General features: G+C 46.2%; 1 protein-coding gene across 2 annotated transcripts in view; it reads left to right on the top strand.

Moving 5' to 3' along the window:
• The first annotated feature begins 592 nt into the window (after positions 1-592).
• Positions 593-24,395, top strand: part of LOC147723143 (solute carrier family 66 member 2-like) — a 378,739-nt gene continuing 354,936 nt past the window's right edge. Inside the window, exon 1 of one of the 2 annotated variants that reach the window (XM_086965525.1) lies at positions 593-822. The gene's annotated coding sequence lies outside the window, so the exon portion shown is untranslated. The remainder of the gene's footprint in view (positions 823-24,395) is intronic. The other variant, XM_086965524.1, reaches the window with a different exon arrangement.

The following is a 24,395-nucleotide window of genomic DNA, read 5'->3' as shown; positions in this document are numbered from 1 at the left end:
TGCCAATAACTTGCACCTGCAGGCAAGTAAGTGCATAACATTTTTGTCACAATCTCCCTGCCTGCCATAGCGATTTCATTCTGCTCCTGAAAGGTAAGGACAAAAAAGTACATTTGCATTTCCGATGACCAATTGACCCTTTGCAAGCCACAACAGAAATTAATGGGAGAATACATTCTCCCAATTATTTTTTATAAATCGCCCATCTTCCTCTTCCAAAATGTTGGCATGTATGCTACACATACTTTTCATTCACCTCTCTAATGACCTGACCCCCTCCCCACTCACTCTGCTCGCATGAAAACGACCCTCAGGAACACATCAGACTATACTTTTGGTCCCTGGGACAATGTTTGTATCACTAAAAACAATTGGCAAAGCCAATAAGTCCTAAAGGTGTTAGCTATTGGCCTTGCCAGTGCTTGTTTCTTTACAGTAAGGGGGCGATTAAATGGTTTAACCAGGATCTAGAATGTTGAATGGACGCTGGGACTAGACCGCATCTCCTCAATCAACCCAAACATATCACTCGGACGTTCACAGTCCAACGCGTAGGCCACCTAATATGAAATGAACAGATCAAACATCAGCCAGGAGCAGGGGGCAGAGGGGAGGGCCAGGAACCAGGAGGGGAGGAGCTGGTGGCAGAGGGAGGCGGGGCTAGAGAGCAAGAGTTGCAGAGCAGGAACAGGGCGCTGTGTGCAGATGCGAAGCAGAGGAGCCGGATTTCTTGAGGACGGTGTCCCTTCCACTGAGCCCCCGTGCACCCCCCCTTCAGAGGCAGCCGGACAGGCCACCCCAGAGCCCCGGGATGAAAGAGAGGTGAGAATACGAGCTGAAGGAAAGGGGGCGATGCCTCCACTGCCCGGGGAAGGAGAACTTAGGGTCGCCCCGGGTGCTGTTGGCTCTAGACAAAGCTGCCACTGCGATAATCCCCCTACACAGCCGCCAGCAGCTGGCCGAGCCCCCCTTCCCTCCCCTGGGCACTGGCTGTAAAGCCTGCGGCGGATAGAGCACAGAGGGGACGGGCGGGCGGCAGCAGGACAGCACTCAACCGGCATTACAGCCCCAGCTGAATGTGCGCGCAGCTCCCTGCTTCGCATTGTTGTTGTTTCCTCTTGCACCAAGGCGCACGGCTGCCGACCCTCCTTGGAACAGCCCCCGCCCCCACAGTGCCTTCATTCACGGTGCAGTCTGGCTGTCATGTGCGTAGCGCGAGATACATTCTGTCTGTGCTGGCCATGCCACTGGTGCTGCCTGTGTGTCATGTGGGTGGTGTACCGCGCGCGCGTGTGTGTGTGATGTGGCAGTGGCGCTGTTGGTGAGTGTGTGGGATGTGGCTGGCTGGACGTGTGACGTGCGGCAGGTGCCTCTTGCCAGTGATACAGGAGTCTCAGTTCAGTTGTTAATTCTGAGGTGCGGTTCCTGCTGACTGCTTCGTTGTGCCTGCCTGCTGCTAGGTGAGATGATGACCAGTGGGAGCTGGTCATATTGACACCGGCACGTTAACTGGTGTGACGTGGTCCCCTCTGATGGGCTGAGCCGGGAAGTCAGATCACACCCTTCGCCATGGGGCTAACTTTGAATATGCAGCGCGCAGGCGTTGCGTGGGCTGGTTTCAGAGGATGACAAGCTTGGATAACTTTGATTTAAAGTTGCGAGGGCAGGGGACTGACGTGCTGTGGACGGTTCAGCCCACTTTGAAATGCAAGGAGCTTATTTCTCAGCATTGGAATATACTGGAGTGATAGTTTGTGTTTGAACTGGGCAGGCTTTTCACCCGTTTTAATACATTATCAGGGTTTCTTGTGACTAAGGGGAGGTTGAAGTGCAGATAGAGATAGCAAGGTAGCTATGTGCGTCAAAGCTCCTTTAGCTGAGATTTTTTTGCGGAACCTACACATCGAACAGATAGATTGACTCAGCCCTGGAAAGATTCAATCAGATTTTTGAGGACAAGAAAATCAGTGTTGTTGACTTGGGTGATTGAGTCTAAGGTGAGTTGAATAGAGTGGAAAAAGAATAACTAGGGAGGATAAACGCCTTATTCCAGGTCTCCAAGAACATTGCTTCCAGCCCTGAGCTGTTCACTTACACTCCAGTGCTACTAGGTGCAGCGGCATCTCCTCCTTTAGGGCGGAGGAGCGTCACCCCACTGCTGGGAGAGCAGCAAACATAAACAATGAAATGGTAATTAAACAATTTTATTCCCATTTTATTTTTCAACCAGCCAAGCAGAGTCAAAGGGGGGAGAGGGGCCCAATTGAATGGTGACGGACAGCAGCAGGGATGAGTGGTGAGCACAGGTGTCCTCCGACATGCAGCCCGACATGTACACTTTATTTTTCTCCAACCCGATCTGTGTTGCACAGCTGGGTGGAGAACAGGCACAGGCTCCCAGTCCCTTAGTGAGCGCCAAACCACTCCGCTCCAACCAATCCTGGCACTTCTCTCATGCTGGTTAATAGTATTACCAGCATGAGAGCAGCATCTGGATTGGTTAGAAGAGTTCACTAGACTCTAGGAGCCTATGCTGGAGCCATGGACTGCCAGGACTGAAGCAGAGCACCAAGGCTTTTAATTTTTTTTTTATACTGACTCTGACAGGAACTGTACACAACTCTCAAATCCAGAACTCACAATTATGGCCCGTTATAAACACTGTTTGGAACAGACTACGATTGAGAGATTTGACACTGAGTCCAAAGGCATTGCAGGTTTCTGGCAGTGCCTGTCACTGGGACAAAATTCTCCACTGTGCTGGCCCACCAATTTAGTTTGACAGCAGCCACCACTGACCAGATGTGTTAAACTAATTAGTTTGATGGAAGCAAACCAAGCCTACAACACCAAATATGCATTATGTTGGCACATAAAAGCCCAAGACTGGAAACATTGTTCATAATGACATGGAGTGAGTGGGTATCCTATACTTGGGAGGTGTCAGTTTTCAAGTGATCTTTCCCCAGAGTTTCATGTCCTGCTGAAATATATACCTTTTCTATAATGATGATCTCTTGTTTTCTATAAAGCATTGTATAGCTTATATCTGTTGTTTCTAAATGCTCCAATTAGCTAGTATAATTTTGTACCCAATATATTGTATAGAGGTGGGTGAGCCAACAAATTAACATGGAGAGAGCTGAGGTCATGGGTCAGGCTCGGGTCTAAGAGCCCGTGCATGAGCTGAGCCCTGAAAATTGTTGGGAGCCAAATCATGCAACAAACATCATGTGATTTTTGATTCTGTACAGATGATGCTAGAGGGTGGGAGGCAGGAAGAAGCCACATTGAAACTTAGCTTGTTTCAGACTCAAAGGTCCAAGAGTACTTGGAGGTGAGCAAGGCCCAGTTAATTTTATTAATAATGTAAATTGGCATCCATTATACCTTGGGGGTAAGGAACGGTAAGAGGAGGAAATTAATGGGACATATAATAAGGTTATATATATTTTAATAAAGGTTGAGAACCACTATCGGAACCTCTTTTATAGGGCCACGGGGCAAGCAGGAGCTACTGGGCTTGAACTTCAGAGTTGTGGCCTTTTCCTTCCAGTACCCGACCTACTACAGTCTCTGAGTAACTGGACCAAATACCCCTTCAGCTCTTGACTGTTAGTGGTAGCACGGGTCGAGCAGTCCAGGGCTCCTCATGGGAGGTAACTGCCAGGTACGCGAAGGCTCACATCTCAAAATACCCAGTATCCCCAATAACTTGATTTTCCAGTACTAATGTTAGTATAAAATCAGTATTTATTATTTATGCAAAATGCAACACATTAAATAAGTGCACTGTCTTCTTTTAAGGCGAGCACCATTGCTCTGAACTGGACCATATTCCCCCAGCTAGTCCCTTCACTTCTCTCCTTCTCTCCACTCAGATTCTGCACCCCCAGGTGGAACTCAGGAGGTGACCCCAGGTAGGCCTAAACTAGCATGCACATCAAAGGGTTTCTTTAGCTATAAAGTCAGCTCTTGGGTGCAACACCGGCTCTTTAATACAAGCCTATACAAAGGGCATTTAGCCCTGTTTCATTCTTACTCAACTGCAGTCTCTAAAGTGCCTGGGAATCGGGGGCTCTTCTTCCACAGCGAGCAGGGTTAACTGCATTCAGTGGGGGCAACGCTAATGAGACTACCACTGATGGTGGCAGCCTTTTGGTGCAGCAGTGCCTTCTTCGCGTAACTCTGAGTTAATTGGATCACGCAGCAGCTTTTGGTAGAGCGACTTCTGGTCTTGTTCCTGAGTTCGGCAATGGTCCCAACAGTCCTGGTGGCCCTTTCCTGGAATCTGAGGTTCACAGATATGGGATGCGGTCCCGTTCTGGATGGATCCTCCAGGCAACGGCCCCTGCAGTCTTCAGTGGCCTCCCTCCTTGCACAACAGGATGGAGGTGAGGTAACAGACAATGGCAACAGCCCACAGTCTCAATTTCACGGACAGTGACCCACACAGTCTCAATGGCAAGTTGGCTGGCCCCAGCAGTCTTCGGGTGGCACCGTCCTGGCATATGGGGGTTCACAAACACAGGCCTCGGCCCCATTGAGAACAGTGACACAGGGAGCCAGCTCCCAACTTCATGGGAGCCCCAATGGGTGCTACCAACTTCCTCCAGAGAGCAGATGTCTCTCTTGCAACACAGATCCCAACTGGACCGGGTACCTCACACATTGCTCACCTGGATCCACTCACCAGTATCCTGGCTAGGCCTCCCTCCCTCCAGGCTTTCACCTCTTCCTCACATGATCCACTGGTCTTGGCAGACTGCCTTCTAAACCCTCGTTCCCTCCTTACAGAGCCCCCTGGTCTTGGCACAGGCAGGCAGACTGATGGTGCTCTAGTTGCAGGACAAGTCTTGTTGGCGATGGTCTCTTACACATATGGGAGATTTTTTGACCTTGGCAGACCTTGGTCTCCAGTCCTTGTTCTAGTAGCAGCAAGAACGTCTTGGCAGTCTTCCCTCTTCTGTTGAGACAGTGCTGTTCAACCAAGTATAGGGCATATGTTTGCATTTTTATAGTCCAAACCCAGACATATATGTGCTTTAGTGTCTTGCCTTTGAAATTCGTGTTGGGTTGTTAGCTCCTTTAAATCACCCTCTCCTCTCTATTGCCACTTGTCAAAGGGACTGTCTGCCACAGCAGGAGAAGCCTAAATCCTGATTGACCCCCAACCGTGTTCAAGGTAGTAACTTGGGATGACACCTGGCTACCAGCCTCCTCAGAAATATGACCCATAAAGTTTCAAAGGACTAAGCCATCCTCTCTATCAGGATTCCTGATAGTGCCAACTTTATCACTCCCATCATCTCCCGACTCTAAGCCCATGCCCCACTAACTATTCCTGGAATCAAAGAGAACTTTGATGTGCACAGAGATTGTTCTGCTCGTCTTCCTTCAGCATGTGATTCTCTCCAGCCCTCAGGAATTTCAGCAATATACATCTCTTGTCTGGAGGTTGCAGTCCACACCTCTCAAGCCTCTCCAGCCATTGAGGTTCCAAAATGGAACCTACAGGCCTCCAAGTTATGTACCATTCACAGGCCCACTCATGCAACCCAGAACACGCACACCAGTATCACATGCCGTACAGCGCTATGTGCACTTCATGAACGCAAATGGTGCGTTAAATGCACTGCAACAGAACGCACACAATTGGGCCAGTAGGCACCACTACAGTGACACAGGTAAAAAGGCCTGTTCTCATTACACATTCTACTGAACACGAAGATATGCTGCCACCACTGTGCTCATGTCAGTTAACTCCAGTTAAGGGCAATGGGCCTCTATCTTCATGACTGCCTTACCTAGAGACAGGCCTAGGTCATGACGCACACCCATTATCTGTCTTTGCCCATGACTACAAATTATTACCAGGGATCCAGAAATCTTTGTAGCTGGGGCATTTAGGGCAGAGGTGCTCGTCCGTCACCATGCAGGGGACAATTCCGTTCCAACAGCAACAATCTTCCTGGTGTGCCATGATCCACAGCACAAAATATGGACACTCCTGTTTGGAGAGTGCCATGTTTGTCTTTGTGCAAAAGACTGATCAGCAATCGCATCAAAAGAATAACATCCAAAAATTCTGTCATACTCTAATTCGGATTTCACTCTAAAGAAATAGCCCTTTAACTTACTTTTGATATTTTCTGCTAATGACAGCTGCCTTCAATAATTTCCCACTCCGGATAGCCTGTGTCTCAAACACACAAAAGGAGATGGGAGGAATGCTTGCAAATCATCGAAACCACTGACAGTTGCTCTGGGTAGGATTCCAACCCATCGTTTTTTGCCTGCTGTTCGACTCTCCAGAGATCGCTTTATGCATATTAGTGCTGACCCTGCAGCTCCTGGGAACAGTCCATGCCAAGCTGTCAAACGAGGCCCTCTCCAGAAGCAAAAGCAAGCAATCCAGTTCCATTACCTTTCCGCCTCCCTGTCCAATGTACCAGTCTGGTAATATGACAATTCCTCCTCAAATTTCATGTTGCAGAGGGCATCTGGGTCCTCTATCTGCATTTCTGAACTCCTTGGGCTGGCTGCAGGTTTCCATATATTCAGGGTCTGCTGCAGGACTGGATAGCAGAACGTCAACAGATCGTTCAGGATTGTGCACAGCCAAGAGAAACAGGCAGCACTTCGCTCCAATTTACGAAAGCACTGCAGCAGCAGGGTCCATGCACCTCTGGCTCAGCGAAGGTGTTCAAAAAGCTGGGTCTGAGCTCCAACTTATATTTCCATGTCCTGACAGTTTGGGAGCATCCAAATCAAATTGCAAAGAACATATCTGTTACAATTTGAAAATCCAACTAAGTAGCTGTGGAAGATTTAACTCTTCAGGGGGACGTTTGAGAATATTCATGCAAGAAAACAACTACTAGCTCTGCATCAAGCTCTATTCCTAGTTGAGTTAAGGGAAACAACAGTCTTTATCAGCCACTATAATTACGTATCCCACACCCGCCATCCATACTTTACCACTTCATGAATGATTTCCCAGATCGTTGTCAATGTCCACATGAGACTCTTTACTTAATGGACCTCCACCTGAATCTGTTCTCATGTTTGTCATGTGACTTCCCCTGTGTATGTTTTGATAATATTCTTCCTTTTTAGGTCTCGCCTAGCATTGCAGCGCATACGCTGTTCACTTTGCGAGGCATGCAGTATACACTATAGTGTGTAGAAGTCCTGCCCACATTTGTCATTGGCTTGGGGCTTTGCCCTTCATAAATGCTGGTGTCTGATTTCTTAACGCCTTCGATGCTCATGACGGAACGGTTCCGTCATGAGCATCAGTCGAGCTGTGCTTATGACGGAACCGTTCCGTCATGACCACGCCCGTTTTCATAAGGGCTCAGCACCGAAGGGGAATCTAGGTTGCATGGATGTGATTAAGAAGCTTATTAGTCCTTCCTTAATCGTCTTTTGTATCCTCCCAGGCTACTGGCCCAATTACTTGCTTGTTACACACTAGGTGTACTTTTTTTAGTTTCAGTGTTGTGCTTCACTTTGTTCCCACCACCCTCCCATTGTCCGTGTTCTCCTTCCTCCCGCCCCCTCCCGTTGTCCGCACGCTTTTAATTTATTCCCGACCCCCTCTCGTGGTCTCTGTTTTCTATGCTCACGCCCTCCCTTCCGTTCTCCGGGCACCCCCTTCCTGTTGTCCGTGTTCTCCTTCCTCCTGCCCCCTCCTGTTGTCCGTGCGCATTCCATTTATTCCTGACCCCCTCTCGTGATCTGTTTTCTATGCTCACAACCCACCTCTCGTTGCCCAAGTTCCCTTTGTTTCCGCGGCCCTCTCTGTGCTTGAAAATGAGGATACCTCCACACCCACACTTTTGCTGCTCAAAAATGCGCTACTTCGGTCTGCTGAAGCCGTGCCTGGCCGTGGACAGATTTTCCCTTTCCTTCACTGGGTAGTGCATTCATCCGAGCTGTTTTAAAGGCAGGCCTCCGAAGACTTCCGTAGAGCAGGGGACAGCATGTGTCTGCAAATTATGCAAAAAAAGGAGGGAGACTTCTCTATTGGTGACCAAAGGCTGCAAGAAAGAAAACGTAGCCCAGAGGCAGATGGATGCAATAAGCTTTAAACTTGCGGAGATGTGATTTTGCACGGTCTTTGAAAAGTAACAATCCCTGGGCTTTAAGGGGAGGGGATGCAGGCGAGGGAGCGTGATGGTGCGGGATTATAGGCCCTAAAGAATGATTCCCAGCGGGAGGGCTGTTGCGGCAGGAGGGAGTGCGGGGCGAGGAAGCATTCACGGCCTGCCGGAGTTTCTGTAAAAACAGGACTCAACACCCAACAACTCCCAGATTTTGCGAATGTTTCCCTGTGGCTTTCGAGCGCTGAGTCTCTGCTTCCCCCTGCACGCAACCACACCGGATCCTTGCTGCATGTTTCTAATGGTAGAAATTAAAATTGCGGCTAATGCACATCTACGTTCGCCTTGGTCGCCAATGTTGGAATGTTGATTACAAAGATTTCACTGTGCCGGGCCCTGGTGCTTCAGCAATTCCTCTGGTAGGACATTTGTGGTGGCCCAGTCAGAAGCGACGGGAGGATTAATTGGGAGGATTAATGGCACCACTTGTAAACTGCATGTTCGACGGTGGTGATGGCAGACACCCAGCAATAGGATGCGTATTTAATGCCCCCAGATGGAGTCTATCACTGTTTTCTGTCCCGGCTGGTTGTGGCTTCTTACCTCCCGTTACAGTAGCACCAATCCTGAGTCCAGAAAAAAGTATCATCATCTATATATAATGCATAGGCCATACTTTTACTATATGGACAGCTCAAGGGGTTGCACTGCTTTTTACAAATATGGTTATTTGAATGATCCTGTGTGTGTAAATACATTCTCATTTGTCAAAAGGAGCCATGTGACCAAGGGCTAGTTATGAATACCCCTCTCACCCTGATGGGGCATCTAATGGGAGTGACCATCAGGATTACTAGATCAGCGTGTCAGGTATTTGTCACATAGAAACCTCAACTCAAACAAGTGGAGATCATTGTGTAAACATCAACTCCTGCATGTTTTTGCCCATTAACTGTAATAATCAAGTATGCTCCTGCCTCACCCACACCCTGGAAATTACAGATGGCCACAGTAAGTTAGTTCTGGTGGGAGGGGGATACCAGGCCCAATTCCATCCCATCATGTAATTAGCCCCTTAGTCCAAAAAATGCTTCATTACCCGTCTGGCGCATCACCTGTTGTGGACCAACAGGACTTTCCTTTTAGAGTAACTGAGGACATTGTATGTGCTCCTGAATGCAGAGATTTCAGCAGAAATCGTTGAAACCAGCAGGTAATTTAGAAATATGGAGTGGGATGAAGGGGAGGCTTCAGTAGAGCAACTCCAAAAGTCAGAGTAAGACCTCCCAGCATCGGTACAGCACAGCCAGCTCTTTGCCAGGTTTTCAGGGCGCCACAGACTATGAAAACAGGTTCAACTTAGAGGCATTGCATGTGCACGCATCATATGAGGATATCCTGAAAATCTGGTGGGGGTATGGACAGTTCTGGACTGATCTGGCTCTCCAATCCATCCCCAATGCAGCTGACCAGGACAAACATTTCTTAACAAAAAAGAGGAAAAATGCTTCACCCAGATTCTCTTAGGTGCAGATCGTTTCCTTCCTGGCAAGCGTGGACCATAACAAATACAAAAAAAATCATAAAAATGGCGAGATCAATTGGCATTGCCAATGCTTGTTTCTAGTGATATCTCTAAGTATTTGTTCTTCTCCGAGCGGAAAATCTGCTGAAGAGGTTCTGCCCGGCGTCGTTGTCCAGTGCTGGGGCTTGGTTGGTCGGTGATTGGTCACATTGGCACCTCCTTGTGTGTCCTCTCTAGCTGAATCAGGGGTCAGCCTAGTTGATCTAAAATAGTGCCCAACATGTCTATAAGCATGATTGTCTTCTGCCACTCGCCCTCTTGAGCACCCCACATATTCGATTGTAATTATGATGATTACGCTTATTTCTCATTCAAGGCAGTATTTTTTTTAGCCACCACTGTTACTCTGGCCCAAACTTATTCTAGTTCATTAGTCCTTTCTCTTGGGGCATCTTCAGCATCCCCACTCTCTCACCTAGTTCTTTAACTTCCTTACAATTCTCCAGCAGGGCTTTGAGTTCTTAGGGAGCCCATTTGGTGTCTTTGAGACTATTTTACAAGTAATCTGTATTAATAACATCAGTGGGGTAGGAGACACACCTAGCTGTTTCTATGTTGTGCTATGCATAGATCGTGGAAGGGCTCTAGTTGTTGATGGATTTGGATGCAGCCTGCAGGAGCATTTATTTGACCGAGGGTTCCTACCTTCCTCTCCCTCCCTCTAGTCATGATAGATGAGAGCCAATTCACCCCGCTGAGTGATGTACACTGCTCACTCTCAGTACAGTACCACTCACAGCACCCATCAAACTCACTAGACCTTCATAATCCTCAACAACCTGCTACTGTTGAGTTTCCACCTGTATTTGTTTTGCTGCTTATGGAGTGCAGTGGAAATGTCCCATTGGCTCGTGCCATGGTCGCCCCAAATCCTGCTTGATCCAGTCTCTTGGGATAGGCCTTATCAATGGTTCATGCCTGTTTCAGCCCTGCATGGTAGTAGCTGACTTTTATGTCTTTGACTATGATGGCCCTGGTCTCCAAAGAACACCTCTTCAGGCTTGCATCTGCTCTGTATTTATGCCTACTTCTGTGGATTTTTGTCTGTCTAGTTCTACAGCCTTGTATTTCCTTGTGTTATCAGCCTCATCTTCTTTTTTACATTGAACCCTGTCTTTCAGTAGGTTTGGATTTGTCATTGTCTAGTATTTTCTTCAGAATGTTAAGGACGTGTCCAGTGTGCTAGGACTATTGATAGCTGTGCGTTGAGATAAGAGACATGTATGATTCTAGCTTCCTCTGGATACATATGTGTCACCAGGCCCCAGCTTTTTAGGGTTGTTCTGCCCAACATTCTCTGCGGTTGCTGGAAGACTATTTTACGTTTATCAGCAGTCTGTAGCCGTGAGTGAGCGAGCAGTCCCTTTCTTATTTATTGTTCAGATGGGGGACTCTCATTCCTGTTTGCGGTGTTCTCTGGCTTGCCACTGGCTCACCGCGACCACTGACTCTTTTTGTCAGAGTCTGGTCGGTCGCAGCTGCTCTACGTGGGCATTGTCTGCTTTCTCAAATGCAAAAACCAGATGATGGACAGAATGCAGAACAATGTCATACATTCACCCCTGTACAGAGATCTGGGCCTAAATCCATTTTTTTTTGCAAATGCAAAAACCAGTAGTATCCTTCCTTTCGATGTTCAGATCTCACCCCTGGCATTGGTGTAAGTTGTTCGTGTATGCCGGCGCAGTAGGGCACCTTCTTTCTTAGGCGATTAAAAGTGATTTCTTCACTGAGCCTCCCTACATCTCCTCACTTGTAGAGTCGCAAGAAGTTCAGATGCCCAGCAAGCGAGACCGTGCCATTGAACTTATTGTCTTTCTGTTTACTTTTCTGTTTGGGTGGGATAGAACACTAAGGAGATATGGCCTAGCTCACATTAGGCCTGTCCACGCCTGTAATAGTTTCATCAACCTACATGTTTAGGTTTCAGGACAAACATTTTTTTTTTGCAGTCTGAGCATTATCACTCAAGTTACTTGGATACACTCTGTGTATGACACAGCTTACAGGAGCAAATTCAAGCTATAGCCTATAACCAGCCCGGAACTGTTGGTGAAAACCCATAAAGTTAACCCTTTTCAGGCACTTCTTGGTTATGTTACCTTCAATGGCTCAGCTGAAAGTACAATTTTTAAATACCATTTCTCAGTGGTCTTTACCAGGAAAAATATTTGGTTACTAGACATTGTCATGTCAATTTCAGCAGATTTTTCATCTGATCTGTTTAGGTGAGTCTCATTTGTTCTGTTTATTAATTTTATTGACTTTTCCTGAATATTTTATTTAATTTGACAATATATGATGGACAAATAGGTAATGTTAAAAAAGAAGGATCATTAAATTTACGACTTACAGTAAAATGTGAAGGAAGAGATAAAGGAGAATGGGCAGAAAAGAACATCTAGAATAAATGGAAATAACATATCGTGTAGTTTATAGTATAGAAATAAACAAAGAAGGAACTCTTCATCACCATTGCTGAAAAAATCAAAAGCAAGCCTGTGTCTGATAAAGTTAAGGATAGTAAACAAGCGGTTGGTAAAAATCTTGATTATTTTGTGAAATTTGAAAATAATTTTTGCCGAAGAGACTACTGTATTCATGACCTTGACCGAACAATCAGTTTCTTGTGTTTGTTGCTTTTCCAGTCTTTCAGGTTTTTTATATTGCCTACTGAGACGCCTTTGTAAATCTAAAGGTCAAGCTATTTATCTTATAGATTTAAGTGACTTAAGTTGTTTAGAAAAGAGAAATAGGATCCAAATAAAGTTGGCTCCCACATGTTATTCCTTACTCTTCTTAACCTCTTGAGACCAATCACTCATCATCGGCATTAAACAAACCTAGGCAGGTAACTGGCTTCGTTTTAAATTAATCTCCAAAAAGGAAAATCATTTTTGAAAATGTATCCTGAATAATTTCAGTGGGACTAGTGATTTAATAAAAATATTGGTGAGCCTGATTTTATCGGCCAAACTACAGTTTTTTCGAAACCCAACTTTATCTTTCCTCAGAAATGTTTTTGGGCAACTTAAAGAAGCTCTGCGGACCAAAAAATGCAAATGGGAATATGCTTGAAATTGCCACACCTTGTGCTACATAGTTCGTCGCGGGCATGCAGCATCTCAATAATCAAGTGCCTCCGGATTGGCTTGTTGCTCAATTGGTCCACCTCTTGATAGCCTTAATTCCGATTTCTTATCATAGCACAGAATCTTTTTTTATTTTTATTTTTTTATTTATTTATTTTTGTCCTCATTTGCCGAACCCTTATGTGTGTTTGAAGAAACCACCGACCACCATATTGTGCTAACTTGTCCTGCCCACCAGGAAACTATACTGTCAAGGAAAACAATTGTCCAAACCAAAATTTATCATATGTTCAATGAATAATACACTCACAGTTATTCTTTGTTTCTATTTAAATGAGTATCTGAATTAATCTACTCAAAAGAGTCAAGCAATAAGGATTGTTTAAAAAGGAAATCAACAACCTGAAAATAACTGAATTTATTCCAAAAAAGGGGAGTTTTCAAAATTACTCCATCGCAATACAGTTAATATATACATTTGTACATCTTCAAAAAACGAACGGTAAAGAAAGGGGGAGCAATCTGCTTCTAACAAGGGGGTGCCGGAAAAGAAGAAAGAGTGATTGGAGATAAAGGGGTGTAAGCCTCAATGGAAAAGTGACATAGGATTTAAGATAAATAGAAAAACAAAGCTATAAAAAATCAAGCTAATAGTGCAATTAGGCCACTGATGTTTTTTTCTATTTTTCACATTTATACAGTCTGGACTGGCATGTATAATGAAACTTGGATAAGTAGTGGTCCTATTTGCTTATTAAAAATGCATCGACGTTTCGACCCGTCTTGTGGTACATGGGTGACTAGGAGCCTCGACCTGCGGGTCTTCCTCAGGACGTATGTGACACAGGCCCTTTTACCGTCGATATTCAATACAAACCTAGGGTAAATTAGGATAACATTCAGGGAGTTGCATACATTTTAGATATAAAAAGGGTTAAAATATTACCCTATCTTCTCGCTTACCCAGGCGTTTCTTTTTTTAATTTATATAGGATGATCGCAGTCCTCCTGCACCTGGATGGATGATCTAGTTGCTTGACCGTGGTATCACACCTATAATTAATTAATAAGGTGTAACCGGTCTGTCAAATCCAATATTTTTATTTTTATTATTAGTTGTAGTATTAACTAAAAGTCAAAAAACTTACCAACCAGATTGGTGGTCGTATATGTAACCAGAAGGGTTAAAGAGTTGACAAATTGGGGGCAGCAGACACAGCTCACAACAGGTAACCGTCTGTCACTACAAGGGGATATATTAATTTGTGTTACCAAGAGACCATTATGCAAGTGGTTCGTGGTATACAGAACCAACATGCTGTTTCCTACCTTGGATTTTTCTTATGCCGCCGTCACTTGCAGAAATATGTAGGGGTTGCACTACCCACACCAGGACGTCGGTACAAACTGTAATTAGACACATTAGATGCGTATTAGCAGAATACCGGTAAGATGTATTCCGTGTATTCTCCAATCCACGTGGTGACGCCTACCTTATTGGTTCTTATGTGGCCATCCCACACTGGGTTGGTAGTTCAATACTAGCCGACACTGGAAGAAATTCAGTTCTTTTCAGGTTGTTGCTTTCCTTTTTAAACAATCCTTATTGCTTGACTCTTTTGAGTAGATTAATTCAGATACTCATTTAAATAGAAACAAAGAATAACTGTGAGTGTATTATTCATTGAACATATGATAAATTTTGCTTTGGACCATTGTTTCCTTGACAGTATCGATTACCCAGGTCCAGAAAACCGTATTGGGTTACCCCATTTCTATAATGGTCACCAGGAAACTATAGTGTGCGTCAGACAGTTGCACAAAGAGAACAGATCTTAGATTGGCGGAAGAAGGAGAAAACCACACACAAAGAGGGGGACCTTTAGAAAACTCCATCTAGGCATATTTCGGCCTGTTGGACCAGAGATTCGGAGAAAGACCCTTGTTGTAGGTCCATGGTGCAGGGAAACCGGCATAATCATAGGACCCGGGGAAAAAAAAAAAACCCGGAAACCTACTTCCACTGTATCAGGTATTCCCAAAAAGCAACTCTTTTCCTACTGCAGGATTTGGCCAGGTCTACTTTAGAAACTTCATATAGGGACGATAACCATCCTGCATATGTAGGAGGGGCTGTATCCACCCAAAACCTACAGATCTGTCTCCTTGCCATTAAAATTGCAAAAAACAGGAAGGATCTGGCATGCCCTAAGATGTTTTCATCAATCCTGAAGATAATCAGAGGGAGAGTGCTACTGAAAGCGATATTTAGAATAGAAGAAAGGGCATCCATCACCTCTTCCCAAAAACGGCTAATGGCTGGGCACTCTTTAAACATGTGCACATCTGAAGCTTCTGCAAGATCACATTTGTTACACTTTTTACCAGGATGGAATTTGGCTAATTTTTGGGGAGACAGATATGCCCGATGTAAAGTAAATAGGTGGTTTCGTCTCAGCCAAGCTGGCTTCACAATTTTATACAGTAAACTAAAAGAGTTCCGCCACAAATGCTGGCACTGTTCCCCCACATTGCTACCCCATAGCACCTCCGGGAGGTTGATGTCATCATCTATCTCCTCCAGGATCGCCCAGTACCAACATGCAACCTCCTTTCCCCCTCCTGGTCTTGTCATCAATAGATTTTCTAAGTTGCTGTAATTTCCCAGGGGGGCTCCCTTCCTTATCAATGCCTGAGCCCAACTGGTCAATTGTATGTATTTAAAGTTGGTTAACTTTGGCCCGACTCTCTCCCGCAAAGCCTCCCAAGGTAACAATGAACCTCCTGCTATCAGTTCTCCCCAGTTAAGAATTCCGGCTTCCTTTATTGAGCATGCCAGCCTGTCTTTAAGACACAAAGGAGTGCCTGGTGAATCCCAGATGGGGGCTAAGTTGGAAAAGTAGCTCATCCCTGTTCGTCTCCTAATTATGGACCAACTACTGGCCAATGAATGAAGAGTTTTTAATTTTATCTTTTTAAAGAATTTCTGGTCCCCAAACTTAAAAAGAAAACCGTCAGATGAAAGTTCTGACCCCTCCAACATAGCTCGAAACATCCTCCCCCTAGGGTTATCCACTGGTGTTTTTAGAAGCATTCTTGAAAAAGAAAATTTGAAAGCCCAAGCATAATATTGGATATCTGGAGACGTTAACCCTCCTTTTTCTCTCCTTCTCCTCAGTTTTTTCCAAGCCAATCTTGTGGCTCTATTCCTCCAAATGAAAGAATTTATTTCTTGTTGACATTTAGATATTTGTTTGACATCGAAAGACATAGGGATAGAGTTAAACAAGAAGGTATATTTAGGCAGGATGGACATTTTTATAAGATTTGTCCTCCCATAGATAGATAACGGGAGATGGTTCCATGTCTTTAGTTGTTTTTGACATTCCCATAGCACAGAATCTTAAGGTGATCAAGTGAGAGTAGGAAGGGAAAGGAAGAGCAAGGATGGAGACCTGCAGAATAACATACATTTCTTTTTCCCAATTTGGATCTGTAACAATTACGTACAACATATATATATTAAAATAACCATGGGTTGACCTTTGACCACAGAGAAAGACCAAGTATTTTCAATATTTCTCTATCATTCCGATTAAATACTGCAATACAAAAAGTTATCTTTCTGAGCTTTTAGTAATGTTTTCCACCTCTACCCTCAAAGAAATAAATACCTGCCAAATAAACAAAGAAGCTTAGCCTCACAGGGATTGAACCAAACCAGGACGGAAAGTACCCCTGTTAAGAATATTGAGAAGAAAGAAAAAAGATTAAGCACTCTCCTAGTCAATAGTCCTTTTTAGGTCCTGCCTGGTGACCGCAGCGCGAAAGCGCTGTTGCCAGCGAGATTATTGTTACTGGCTTGCCTCCGAAGGGAGACAGGAGATGGGCACGCGTAGGACTGACTGGAAATGTGAACACGCCGTGCACATCTCCTGTCCCCCTTCCGTCCTCGCAAGCCTCTTGTACTTTCACTTTTGTTTTCTATGTGCACGCGCGCTCAACTCGAGATGTCCGTGAGGCGTGCACATTTCACGGCGCCGACAATGCACCCAGCCAAGCTCTTACTCACCGGCTCGGTGTGCAGGTTCCTTGGCAGTATCTTGGCACGCTGCGGGGGTCTCCTCAGCACTCTGGAGCCCCGTGCTGCCTCTGGTGCCATGCAGTCTGCTCTCGCTCTTTGCCCGGTCCCTCTGATGGGGCCGGGTCTTCAGCATGGAGCCTGCAGGGTTCCGGACGTCCTCCCCGAAGGATCCTTCCTGTTTTTTTGGCAGGCCCCGCCCACGTCCAAACAAAGGCTGCCTGACTTCCCGAGTGCGCCCCGCGATGTCGCCTCAGTTCTTCAGCTTGTTCTATAAAGCACTCATAATTATAATCTAGTTATGCAATCTTGATATGTACGGCAAGGTGGCCATCTCGCTGCATGTTATCACGAGCGCTGTTTGCTGGGCATTTTAGCTACAGAACTGTTCATTGAAATTGAAGCAAACAAAATATGACACCCTTAATTCTGTTGTTTTATGAAAACCCAGTTCTCGAAAGGTATCCCTAATAAAAGGAGCGACGTGGCCGCTTTAGGAGGGAAGAGGTGTATGTTATGGTTGCATGTGTTTATCTCCCTCACCCTTAAAGATTACGTCCGCCTGTAGCCCATTTGTTAAAAGATTATCATCGCACGTCACCCTCATTGGGGAGGTCTGTCATGAGCACCATACACCTGCTTGCAAGTAGTTGGTAAACCCCTTCCTTCAATGCCACAATAATGTCCGAGGTACCGCACATACCCACAGGCACTCTGGTCACATGGCTAAAGCTGAAGGTCACAAAATACGGGCACAGTCTGAGGCACCACTGCCCCCACAAAAAACTCCACTTAATTGGCAACATCGACTACACTTGCAGCGCCATGGACAAACACAGTGCTATACATCCCAAGCCTGTTTTGGCTTATAACCACACATGTTTATTTAAGCCCATGGCATCATTAAAAAAATAACAATGCCTTGCATTAACTATTATTCTGTTGAGTAGGATAATAATAAAGTGTAAACGGCTGTTGGTGCCAATAGATTTGTTTGCTTTACAAATGCCTACACATCCTTGCTTCATGTGTGGTCATAGTGGAAACCGCAGATGCGTCGAACCCGCAAAGCTTTTAATACAGACACACACTGTCATGTCCCTGCAAGCGGATGTGAGTCCTGACTTCACGTGTGATACTTTGGCTATTAGCCGTAAAACCTAGACTTCTTGCAGTCCCATTCAGCGACCTGTGATATCAAGCATCTAAGGATCCTGTAGCGGTTTCCTCAGGAGTGCCAGGAGCCGATAGAACCCCAACCCGTCCCCCCTACACCACCGGTGCCTATAAAACACTAGGACACAAGGGTGATAAGGAGGGAAAGGAGGGAACAAAACAAGGAAAGTAGGGGGAGACAAAACACTGGACTCTTCGGAGACAAAACACTGGACTCTTCGGACACTTTTCTCTTCAAGTGGAAGATGAAGCTAAAAGGAATAATGGGTTAATACAACAGTCAACTCACAACCCCCCAATGTTAATACATTAACCACTTTACCTGATAGCACAAAGATGTGTCAATGAGAGTAACTAGGACATTCTCTGGAAACAGACATGTGATCATGGAACTATTTGATATCCAATACGACCTAGATTGAGGGGTATGAAATATTACCTCTTGAGTATATCACCAGTATGGACTTAAGTAAGGGTATGATTGCTCTTCTTACCCAACCAGAACCACAGCCCAGCTAAGGTGTCTTGTAATATAAAAGGTCTGGATCACAGAAGTAGCTGCCTGGAGTGCAATAAATACATACATAAACACCAATAGAAACCTTCATAAGAACACAATGTAAATATAGTGCGCTACAAGCGCTTTACCGGTTCTTCATGTCCCTGTACTGTGATGAATGCCAGAATCCGGGAAGTCCAGAGAACGAACATCAAAAAATAAGGAAATAAAGGGAAGGAGGAAACACGCCAGGCGGACCACAAATCCCACAATGCCACGCAAATCACTCACACCACTGCTCCCGCAAATACCGGCCGTTCGACGGGACCTTAGTCCGGTCCAATGATGGGTCCGCAAGAAACAGGGCGAAGTAAGTCGCTGTGACACCGGAGTAAGACAGCCGGCACTGAGCGAGGGTAGGGAATGGAAAGTAGCACCCACGTTAAATAGGACACGAGGGTCTACCGGGATGTGGCAGGAATATCCTGTAATACCCCTGAGAAATCACCGGAGAAACTATCTCGGTGCGAGGTAATCAGGAAAGAACGAGCCTCAGCAAGAAATCAAGGAAGCGGCATCTGATGCAGGAAGGGCCGCTCTGGAATCCGGGCGAGAGGTAAGGTCAGCTCTACCTCGAACCCCAAGTCAGGAATAAACAAACGAACAAAAGTGAACGGCACTTGGAAAGGGATAGCCGTAACTAAGTTCAAAGAAAGTATGCCCACGACAAACATAGGCGTGTCACAGGAAAAGGCCAAGCGGAAGTGACTAATCGGAAGAGTTAGAAACTAGAGCGCAAAGCGCTGAGAGCCTGGGGAAGCGAGCTTATGCTCCAGCTCGGACCCCTCGCGCATGCGTGTTACGGCGAGGCCATTTTGGATTGGTCTCGTCAGTTCGTCTTTCAGTTCCACGGAGGCTAGGCAGGCGTGACAGCATCAGCGGTAGTAGACCAATAAGTAGCGAAATTAATATTGGTTTCTAAATGTACACACAGCATTCAGAGTGTTGCAGCATTGACACAGCTAGAGACTGACTGTTGAGATGTGTTGGGAGAATAATAAACATGTTAGGTGGGGGTTGTCACCAAACTTCTATTCCAGGAACTGTTCTTATTTGCGATTGCTTAGTATCACATGCTATAAATACGGGAGACCTTCCCATTAGTGTGGTATACCCTTTGCTGCAATATGTATTTTGTCCCAGTGTTAATTTCCATGTCAATACTCCCCATCTTAGGCGTGCACACTTAGCCGGTTGAGGCACCGACCATAAACCAAGGAAAGAGTTTCAGCAGCTGGTTATCAGGGGTGTGCTGCAAGCGCAGCAAAACCTTGCTCTAAGCATCTTCATAACATAAGGCCTTGGCCTCTGTGGACTGATGCGGCCTTTCTTTCTCATGCACCTGTAGTGGATGCACACGGCCTAGCCTGAGGCAGTAGTATGGCCAGGGTTCAAGAGGGACAACGGTGGCAAAGAGAGGCAGATTGCATTTGGCTGGTGATACAGATGTGTGAAATGCTCCCAACGTCTTCTCCTTACACACTAACCTTAATTAACGCCCCCTGTAAATATGCACATTCCAAACACTGGATTCTGGGTAAATCATGTAATCTCCCCATGCCTACCACAAAACAAACATTTGCAATGCAAGAGGTCTTGCGTTTGTGAGAGTTTGAGCTATTGGCATTGTAAATGACAATGCCTTTTATTTATGTGTTGGTTTTGAAAACAGATAAATAAAAGGCAATGTCATTTACAATTCCAATAGCTTAAACTCTTGCAAATGCAAGACCTATTGCATTGCAAATGCTTGTTTATATTCCAAAAGGTGAAGACAATTATCCCTTCATATACCATTCCGACAACAGTTTGATGAGCGACTTACAAGGAGCAATCCTTCACTCTGGTGCAGTCTCAAAGATTTAGAAGATAACAGAAACTTACGTGGTGCAAAACACCCCAGGACTTCTTAAAAGACTGCAGTCCGAACTCCTACATCCACACATGTATATTCTGCCTCGTACTGAATGCAGAAGCAGTCTTTACTGTTACCGGTTCAAGGGAATGCTCATGAGAACTGTAGTCCTGCATTTCTGATCACTCCTATCCTGAGGTTTGCCAGTTAATTACAGAATGATTATTCAGATACCCTCATTACGCCTCCTCCCACCAGGTAGTCAACATAGAATACAGTTTCTGTATTCCTGCAAAATTCAGGGAGGGAGATACTATTGGAAGCAAAGAACTCTTCTTTTTTTTTTTTTGTTGCATTTTGCAATTCTTGCTCGACCCTGATGCCCTCACAAGGAATGTGTCACAAGGCGTGGGCAAGCAAGATGGCGGGTTAGACGCTTCTACCCGAGCTCGAGCCGACATCAGTATATTCCGGCTTTAATCCTCCTGTCTCTATGGCCACACCCTCCCCCCCCCATACATTCTTCCGGTGGACTACAGTTGGATGGGGCTTTGGGGAGATCCCTGTGACCCACTGGGACCATCGAACACCAGAAAGGGGTGAGCCGCACATTGGACCATGTTGGGCCTCCCTGTATCCGGGCCTGTAAATGAATACAACCCCTAATTGAGAAGCGGGAGCATGGCTGCACATCTGATATTACAGCAGAACCCTCAGGGGGGCGGGCCTAAGCTTGTGTGACTTTTCTGGGGCCCTATCTGTCTAGTGGGACCGGAGGATGGCTGCAGGATCAAATGTGGGTTCCCCCTCCGGCCCACGAAGACATGGCTGGAGGCAGCAAGCAGCGCTGGGTGCCTGCTGCACCCTGCTGGGCCAATATTGAAGCGCTGAGCTGATTGGGCCTTCCTGAGGCCTGGACTGGAGAGTTGCTACAGGGCCTGTAGCGGGTGTCGCCTCTGGCCTACGAAAGCTACAGTGGCACAGCGGCTGAAGTCTGCAGGCTGCACTGCATGTCTGCGCCGCACCAGGGGCCTGGACGGTACTCATGGGGTTGGTCCTGTTGGCTGGGGGACAGTGTGATGAGCCCCTATTCCCCCAAGCACAGACATCCTGATTGGCCCAGAGCCCATTTGAGGGGAGCGCCCACATTGCCTGAGAGGCAGGAACAATTAAAGATAGACTACCTAGTGGAATGGGGAGCACAATCTTACTGCCAGGAGACAACAGCACAGGCTGACTATTTTGTATCCTACACGGCACTGCCAACGATAACAGCCTTTGGTACTGCCAATTCTGCTGACAGTCCTCCGTGCAGGTACTACACTTTTACCTGGGGATTTAATATTTAAAGGGGACTGCGGTTTCCCTGGGGTCACACGCCTAATTAACAGGGAGGAAAAGGGTTGGACACGTATGCAGCCGCAGAAAGACTAGAAGCAGGCATCAGTGGTGTGTGCTTCGCAGTTGGCTTGCCTTTGCCATGCCTTTGCCTGAAAGTGAGTGTCTACAGACTCCGAGGGAATGCTCGAGACTCGTCCTGCTGTTAGACAGGGACTAGAAACCATTGTAACTTCAGGGCTCCAGACCCACACCATGATAACCTGGTGTAGTAATACCAGACTGAGTGGCCATTACGTAAAAGATCGTCGACACCTACAACAAGAGATCTGCTATCTGTGCACCATGGTATCTGACCTTCAGAAGCTGACAGCCAACCTTGCTGAATGGATTGAAGACTCCGAGGGACAATCCCTGAGAAACAGCCTATGCTTCGTGAGCTTCACAGAAAGCCCAGAAGGGAGAGAGAGGAGTAGACACAAAGAGGAGCTCTTGAGTGCGCTTGGGCTCACACCCTGACCCTCACCACTAGCAGAGCATAGAGTTTCACTGTATTTACCCTGTTTGATTTCTTTTGTTTTTTGATTTTGGGAATGGGGTGGCGATGCTGGCCTTGGACTTGCGAGTTGCTGGGAGGGAGGATTTAAAGCAGCTGCCCAAGGGAACAGAGGTGTTGGATAAAAGTTCAATTTTTCAAGGTTTGAATAGTTGAGGAATTACCTGTTGCTCTTGTGCGTTACAGACCCAGCTGCTATTCCCCGCTGTTAGACCTGGCACCTTGGCGTGGGTCTCCCTTCCATTTTTTTCGTTGCCTCATGTGTTTTTGTTGGTGTTAGATGCTTTGGGCACTGTGCCACTGCTGTCCAGTGCCACAGTGCAAGAGCTCTCTATTGTAAATTAATGTATGGATTAGTGATTCCATGATTGGCTGGTTTGGTTTACCTGTTAGACCCTAGTATAGTGCACCAGGTGTGCCCAGCGCTTGTAAACCAAATGCTGCTAGTGGGCTTGCAGCACTAATTGTGCCACCCACCGAAGCAGCCTGTAAAAGTGTGTCTAAGGCCTGCCATCGCAGAGCCTCTGTACAGTCTGTTACTGCCATTTTGCCTGGGCACGTGCTCCTACTTGCCAGTCCCTAAACCTTCCCTTTTCTTCAAATCAGACAGCCCTGTGGTAGGCCCAAGGGCAGGGTGCATTGTAAGTATAAGGTAGGACAAGCCCTGATGTATGTGGCATGTCCTAATAGTGAATTACAGCCATTTTCATTTTTCACTATTGCAAGGCTACCTATTCCCCATAGGCCAGAATGGGCAGTTTGATTATTACATCTTATAAACCTAACTGACTCAGGGAACATGGAAGAAATTCGAGTTTAGTATGCCTGAACTCAGAATGATAAAATACATCTTTTAGTGAAGTTGATTTTAACATTCTGTCTTTGAAAATACCACTTTTGGAAAGTAGGTATTTTCTTGTCTAACTATTCAAGCCTTCCTCTGCTAGGTTGTGTATTCCTTGTCTGGAGTTTGAGTGACAGGGCCTGGGGGATTCCAGGAGACAGGTTGAGTCAGCCCAGTGGTGAATAGGGAGATCTGCATCTTGATGGGAGGGAGGAGTTGCACCTGGGACCTGAATAGAGCTGTGCCTTCCTTCCACAAAACTGGCTCCTCCTCCTGTGGTTCGTCTGATGTCTCTGCCCTGCACTGTGAAAGAAAAGAAGGAGTCATGTCAGCAGAGTGCTCCAGGACCGACCAGAACTGGTTTGGACTAGGCAAAGGCCTCTCTACCTTCAGAGAACAAAGATAAACTGTGTATAAAAGAGGGGACCCAAACCCCAGAGAATTAGATCACTTTTGGACAGCAAGAAGAAACCTTTGCTGAAGAGTGTAACCAGAGAGACTGAGGAGAAACTATCCCTAAGCTGAAGTGCTGCTTGGGGGATTGGCCTGCAGTGGTTTCCTGACTGCCAAAGAAAGGAGAAAGGAACTTTGTGTGCTTTATTCAACTTGTAAAGAATCTCCAAGGGCTTGAGAGAAGAGCTTGCCTCTTACTGTAGTCTCGGGGACAACAGACTTCAACCACCAGCTCTCCAAGAGTTCTTTGGAAGTGCCTGCAGCTGTTTTGGGCCTTCTGAGGGACTGCGTGTCGCAAAGAGCTGGAAGCGTGACTCATGAAGAAGAAGCATGTCGCGGTCGCAGCCGCTGCATCACTGAACAATGGTGTCCTTGCTGTAGTGTCGCATTGCACTGCATCACAAGAAATGTCTCGCAACATCGAAGAAGCGCGTCGTAGCCGTTGCATCACTGAACAAGGGTGTCGCCGCTGTAGCTGTCGCATTGCACCGCAGAAGCGCATTGCATTCATGGAGAAGCGTGCCGCAGGTGCAGCTGCTGTCGTCGCTTCACTGAACAAGGGTGTCGCATTGAGCGGAACATCTCGCATCGTCGGAGAAGAGTGTCGCCGCTGTTGTCGCATCGCTGAACAAGGGTGTCGCTGCTGCAGCTGTCGCATCGAGTTGAGACATCTCGCAACAACAAGAAGAAGACGCCATCTTTGTTTCATCGCACCGGATCTTCATCGCATCACGGCGCTGCTAGCCGC

Source organism: Lissotriton vulgaris, chromosome 4_1, assembly GCF_964263255.1.
Source record: "Lissotriton vulgaris chromosome 4_1, aLisVul1.2, whole genome shotgun sequence".
NCBI lineage: Eukaryota > Metazoa > Chordata > Amphibia > Caudata > Salamandridae > Lissotriton > Lissotriton vulgaris.
This window is presented reverse-complemented; position numbering and strand designations above follow the sequence as displayed.